At 41.2% G+C, this 6988-nt stretch overlaps 1 protein-coding gene across 23 annotated transcripts in view; it reads left to right on the top strand.

Annotated features, from left to right (window-relative positions):
* The window catches only part of znf740a (zinc finger protein 740a), a 25315-nt gene extending 23485 nt beyond the window's left edge, over window positions 1-1830 (top strand). For all 23 annotated transcript variants that reach the window (XM_080845975.1, XM_080845970.1, XM_080845971.1 and 20 more), the window contains one exon: window positions 1-1830. This exon is cut by the window's left edge and continues 1117 nt beyond it. The gene's annotated coding sequence lies outside the window, so the exon portion shown is untranslated.
* The last annotated feature ends 5158 nt before the right edge of the window (window positions 1831-6988 follow it).

Genomic DNA, 6988 nt, shown 5'->3' with positions numbered 1-6988 from the left:
CTGAGATGGCACAATATTAGCAACGTCCAGAAGTTCTGTCGCTACTTCTGAGAAACACATACGTGATGCCTGTGCTGTCGTTTTTTGGGTAACGCTGTCAAGGTTACCGCAGCCCTGTCGTGCTTTTTACAGACATTGGAGACAGCACAAGACTTTTCCTAAGTCCCACCACTTAACCGTGTATACAGATCAATGTGCTCAGCCTATAACAAGACATATTCAATCTTGTGGCCTTAGGATGTGCTAATGTTTTTTCAATATATTTTGTTTTTGTTTTTGTTTGTTTTCAATGTATGTTATTTTTACTTTGAAGTTTATGGTGTAATTATCGTTTCACTTAAAAATCATATTTGAGATAGTCACTGCCTTTTACAAACAGACAAACGTTTTTTCCAAAGCCGCCGTTGTAACGAAACCTCGCCTACCCTTCTGGCACCTGAAACGCTTCAGTTACCACATGGATTATAGAGTAGCGATGCTGCTGTTGTTTTTGTAATTAATATTCTCATCCATACATGTATCAATATTATCTGTCATGGATATTTGTTGGGGAAAAAAAGAGGACTTAAGAAAAATGGTAACAAGGACTTATCATTTTTAACCGACAGTGTGATGGGCAACCCCCAGTCACTTTTACTTTAAACATCTAAGACTTATGGGGGGGTCCTGTACCTGGAAATGATGTAACTTGTCGTCCTTGAGATCATAACTTTTTTTCCTATTTGCCTATTAAGTAGTGATGGTGTTGGAGTAACGCTAGCATTGAAACTGTGTTTTCTCTTTTGGGGGGGGAGAAGTCGGCCTTCACGTGCGCGCACCCCAAGACGAGATTCCATTGTAGTCCTTGCCCTCAGTGCTTGTGGTGGGTTTGTGTGTCTAAGAGTTTGCTCTATACCCTGTCACAGACTTGGATGAAGCATGTCGGTGCTTTAGCAGCCTTGGCTGTATAGCCCCTTGGCATTTTGAAGGGCACAATGGAACTGTTGGGCAACCCACAGACCGACTATGGGCCAACTGTTACCTCTGGGTCCTGCATGCTGATTTATATCTGATCTGACAACCCCGTCATGTAATCCACAAGTGCGACAAGGGAAGGCAGGGTTGCCAAATCTGTATTTAATCCACTTTTTTTATATATATATTTTAATTATGATTACGAATTTGACAAGAAATGAACTTAAGCTCCTCTTCTTTTAGTTGCATAAATGTAGTAACATGATTCTGTTTTTATTTCAAGGACCTTTTTTTATTTCTAATATGACTTTAAAAAACACTGGAGTGATAAGAAAGAAATAAAAAAAAAATACAGATTTTTTTTTTGTTTTTGTTATTTTAAACAGAATTAGAGTTTAGAATTTAGACAGAGCCTCTCTTCAAACTCGACACACGTGGTGGGCAGAACCAGTCCAATCTTTTGGATGATTCATAAGGGTCTGTGTACCTAAAAAAAAAAAAAATCTATATTTTTTTTCCTCTTGTATTAACTCCTTCCCCCCAGCCCACCCCACCCCACCCCAACTTTGATTTTAGTGAACTATATTGATAGCGACATTAGTCAAGAGACCGCGTCTATGGTAGAAAACACAGACTAGTCTTTTTGTTATTCTCATAGGCTTGCATGCAGTTACAGTCATCAGTTTAAGAGCTTATATTGTTTTGTTTTTTTATTTTGTGTAGGTGAAAAAAATATTTGCAAAGACATCTTTTCTAATAAAAAAATAATGTGATATCATGATAATTATTGTAAAGAAAAAAATGGGCAAACTAATATGTACCCTTGTGATCCAATTAGTTTTCATTGTATGGAGTGAGGAGAGGGGCTTCCATTATGCAGAAATAAAAATACTTTGTAAAAGTAAAACATTTTCTTGTGTCATTACTCTGATGGAAAACTCACATTACACGTTTTTTTTTTACAATTTGCACATATCCATCGGCTTTGCTTCTTGGGTGAATAAAAATGTCCGATCTCAAGATGAGACAAGCCCCTAAAATGGAGGATGCGTCTCCTGTGCATACCCTTCATCACCACAAGAGGGTGCTGTTTGGAATCTTGGGAATTATTATCTGATTTAGTTTAATTCCAATTACCTTGCTATCACAGTCACATTTGCCTTGCATTAGTGGCTTGTATTTGCTGTGGATGTTTAATATGTCTACACATATTGTCATTCCTGTTGGCAGCAGACGGTGTGTCCGTCACAGCCCTCTCTCTTTGACATTCTTCAGCCTGTCACCTCTTGGAGAGCTACAGAGTAATCACAAGTCACTGCCAGCCCCGGCACTGCCGACCCCACACACACACACACACACACAGACACACACTGCCGACCTTGTCAAATGGGCATTCTGACTGAATGTGTTCCAGCCGAGTGGCATTCTCACCGCGCTGTTCCTGTCCACAAACTAAACCTCCCAAATCTCATTCCAAACCAAAAAAAAAAGAAGGCAGTGACCTTGCCTCCTTCGTGTCCTCTCCAGTCCATAGACCACTGCAGGCCATTATAGCTAATAACACACACACACACACTCACACACACATCTGAGCTTCATCGCGGATGAGTACTGATGGGGGAGGCTGGGAGACTTAAAATGATTAGAATGACGGAGAGAGAGAGCGAGGGAGCGAGAGAGAGAAGGGAGGACAGGACCAAGCCAGGTGTGTCCATTCAGCACAGCCAGCCATCTGTGTGACTCCCAGGGGCTTAGGAGCTTTTGTTCTCCGTCACTGTTGTGTCACCTTCAGCTGCAAACGAGGCTTTATGTGGATCCTGTCTCAAGGATGGTGCTCTTTAATTAGGGTTAGTTGATAGTGGGGTAATGTTTCATTTTAATTAAGCACACACACACACACACACACAAAATATAGATGGTTTAGTTGTTACTTTTCACTCAATCTTGATCAATACCGTTTGGTTCTAAGGATGATTCTTAGGGCTGTTATGTGATTTAAGTTTGTGGTGGATCTAAAATTGATCATGATTAATAATTGATATAAATGATTTATAATTCATCATACAGTTTAAGGAGCAGGGCTATAGCAAGGGGCTACGTCTCTCAAGGGCCCCTGGCACTGAACGTTGGTCCTGGCATTTATCAGATGTAGAATATATAGAAGTTGAAATCTATAGCTATATGCCCCGGTTTAGGATTATTTAGTCTAAAGTACCAACCAAAAGTCTTAATGAAGTGAGGCTTGCAGTTGCCTGCCGAATTGTTTTGCAAAAGCACTATTTGTGTTCTTTGATAAATATCCCAAATGCTGCATTTCCTTATGGAATGATTGCAGACAAACGGCTTCATATCCAGACCTCACATATAGCGCACACATATTATAATAGTATAGTATAATACACAAATAATATAATATTATAGTATAATATAGCGCACACATATTTTATAATCTGTACCCTAGAGCGATGATTGTCTTTACAGTCTTTGTCTGTCTTTGTCTCCTTCTTTTTTTCTCTTTCTCTCTCTCTCTCTTTCTCTCTTTCTCTCTCACCTCACATATAGCGCACACATATTATAATATAATATAGCGCACACATGTTGTATAATCTGCACCCTAGAGCTTGATGATTGTCTTTACAGTCTTTGTCTGTCTTTGTCTCTCTCTCTCTCTCTCTTTCTTTTTCTCTGTCTCTCTTTCTCTTCCTCTTTCTCTCTGTCTCTCTCTCTTTCTCGCTCTGTTTCTGTCCCTTCTCTCTGAATCTGCCATTGATGTCTGATTTACAGCCCTCCGGGGGCCACAAGCACTTAACACAGTCATCCTAAGTGAAGTAGGAGTTGTTCTGGCCAGACGAGGTTAGGGGTGCTCAGTGTGTGGATATGTCTGCCCAGTTTCCCTACGCAAAGTGTGCTTTAGGGTACCAAGACATTACTCTGAGATGCACTTGTGACTCGGACGCCCCCTGGTCCCTCTTCAGAAAAGGCGGTTACAGAAGGTTAGAAAGGATAGTGCTGTTTTTTCTTCCTTTTGATCCTCATGATAAAAATAATTTTGTCTTTGAATGTTTCATCCAAAGTCTTCGACTGTTCCATGTTCTAAACACATTCCTACTCATCCGTGGATGAAGTCCCTGAGTCTCATTACTCTGAGATGCACTTGTGACTCTAACGCCTCTGCCCCCTGGTCCATGTTCAGAAAAGCAGTTACAGAAGGTTAGAAGGAGTAATGCTGGTCTTCCTTTTGATCTTCGTGATACAAATAATTTTGTCTTTGAATGTTTCAGCCAAAGTCTTCGACTGTTCCATGTTCTAAACACATTCCTACTGATCCGTGGATGAAGTCCCTGAGTCTCCCTTTGCTCTGCCTGATCCCAGACTCCACTGAAATCCCCCCACGCCGCTGTAAATCACCCATAATTCCCTTAAAAGCACCCCTTATCTCCGAGGCTGTCCCTTCTCCAGCAGGTCAGAGGTGTCCGGCTTGTTTAATGTTTAATAAATGTATCAGTGGATGTGTTAATGCAGTGATCCGTCAGGCATCTCGCAGCTCGGCCGTCCGTGTTAATTAATGACGGTACTTAATGAAGCAGATGTGCTCTGGCCCTCACTGTGGTTCTGCTTCTCCTGATCTCAGTACTGTCCGTCCCCCCTATCACACACTGCAGTCTGAATGCCTCTGCAGAGGTTTTATATAGATAAGATATACGTTTATATAGATACTTTCAAAACCACAGACTTTCTATGGACGGAGTATGGGTATTTGCCTCAAGAAATTGTTTTATTTCCATGTTCACAAGGGAGTGAAATGCACTGAAGAGTAAGTATAGAAGCAGCACTTGTGTCTTGGGACTTGTAAGCATTTTTTTTTTTGTGAGAATCGTCATTCTACACCAGCTGTATCATTACAATAGCTTACAATCAATCTCAATGGGTCCTGCAGTGGTCAAATAAACAGGGGAAGTTATTACAGTCAATGCTGTATCACAAGGATAACACACACACACACACACACACTCTCTGTGTCTGATTCGAGTCAAAAGTTCAACCAGTGGCGTTCCACAAACTGTTTGTATTTGCCAAGGTAATCCAGGTCACGAATTTCATACAGACACATCAGCAATCACTGCCCGTGCTTACAAGTTGACAAGATTTGCAACGCCCATGAACCCACATTTAGTTGTTTAGTATTTGCCATTAACTTGCTAACGCTCCCCTCGCAAGGGATGTATGGGCTTTACAGTGCTGGTGGCGCTGAGTGTAATGAAAAGATATAAATTAAAAGGCATACAGTAAAGATAAAAGTACCATCGTAATAATGGCTGCAAACACAGCTCATAAATTATGTATGGCCTCTGGCTCATCAGAATAGGGGTCTAAAGAAAAGTGGGGGGTTGGAAGGAGGGAGGGGTGGCGGCTGGAGCCATTTTGGGAGAGGGGTTCTATGATGATAGCAGTGGTACAAAATGGAGTAATGAACATTAACTGTATCTTAACCGGTATATCAAGTGTTGCGTTTGTGTTCTCTTTCTCCCTCTCTCTAATTCTCGTACTCCCTCAATGTCTGTGTGTGTGTGTGTGTTTAGAAAGAAATTACTCTCATTTGTAGTATTATAATGACTATTTGCTATTGTTGAAAGAAAAGCACAAATAAGTCAACAGGTTAAATGCTTGGAACAATAGCGGGTGATAAGGTGAGAACTGTTAATATTACAATCAACAAGGCATGTCCTTGCTGGCGGTGATAATAGACTGGCTGACGGACAAGCAGAAATGGGATTGAGATTGACAGCGGGTGACGACAGTGTAATTGACCTGTGGAAGCAATCAGACATGATTTGATGTGTTTGTGTGTGAGAGATGTGTATGTGTGTGAGAGACGTGTGTGTGTGTGTGTGTGTGTGTAAGAGAGAGAGAAAGACGTGTTTGTGTGGGTGGATCCACAGAATAATGATGCCTTACCGTTAAATGCCAGTGATTTTTGGATCAGAAATGTCTGTGAGGTATATTTATTTAAGTGCTGATATCCTGGATATATTAATGATTAAAACAGTGCAATTTAGTGTTCAGTGTCTTTACCTGTAATATGTGATATGTACAGATTTTTTGCAGTGAAAATGTTGTGTAGAATGTTCTTTTTTGTATTTTTTCTATACTGTAACAGTTTTGTAGATCATCTATAATGTTTTTGCACTGGTATGGTAGACTTGGTACTGAAACTGTGAGACTTGGTACTGAAACTGTGACATACTGCTGCTGACCACGCGATGACATTGTTAGAGAGAAGCGCACAGGACGATCCCCAGCTGTGGGGTGCTCTGGTCGGCAGGTAGTTCATCTCCAGATGAAAGATTAGGAGGCCAGATTGAGTTTGACAGGTGAGTCTGCGGTCCGACTCTCCTCATCCTCATGGGTCATTGAAGGTATTAAAGAGCCATTGCTGCTACGCTTCATGCCTTTATCTCTCGCTCTCTAATCTATTACTACCTTTCTCTCACACACACACTCACACACGCACTCTGTCTTTTGCCTCATTTTCGTGTATGCTACATCCATCTAGCGAAATCGCTCTTTAAATCTTTTTTTTTTTTTTTTTTTTTCAGAAAATCTAAAAACAAATACTTTTGACTTTCCTAAAAGAGGTTCACCTGCGCCCAAGGACAGTTGCAGTGGGTATTGGACCATGGGTGCAGCCTTCTCTCTCTCATGACCCGTTTGACAGGATGATTCAGCAGGTCACAGGGAAGAACCAGGAAGGAAAGAACATGCAGAGGAAGAAGGAAACTATTCAGTGTCCAGAGGAACAGAATAAAAAGTAAGATCCTGGAAAAAGAACGTGTGTGTGTGTGTGTGAGAGAGAGTTAGTGAGGGACTGTGAGGAAGTGAGTGTGTGTGTGTGTGTGTGTGAAAGTGTATGTGTGTGAGAGAGAGAGTGAACAACTGAGGGAGTGAGTGAATGAATGTGTGTGTGTGTGTGTGTGTGAGAGTGTGAATGTGTGTGTGTGAGAGAGTGTGAGGGAGTGAGTGTGTGTGAGGGAGT

Source organism: Sprattus sprattus, assembly GCF_963457725.1.
Source record: "Sprattus sprattus genome assembly, chromosome: 10".
Taxonomy (NCBI): Eukaryota; Metazoa; Chordata; class Actinopteri; order Clupeiformes; family Clupeidae; genus Sprattus; species Sprattus sprattus.
This window is presented reverse-complemented; position numbering and strand designations above follow the sequence as displayed.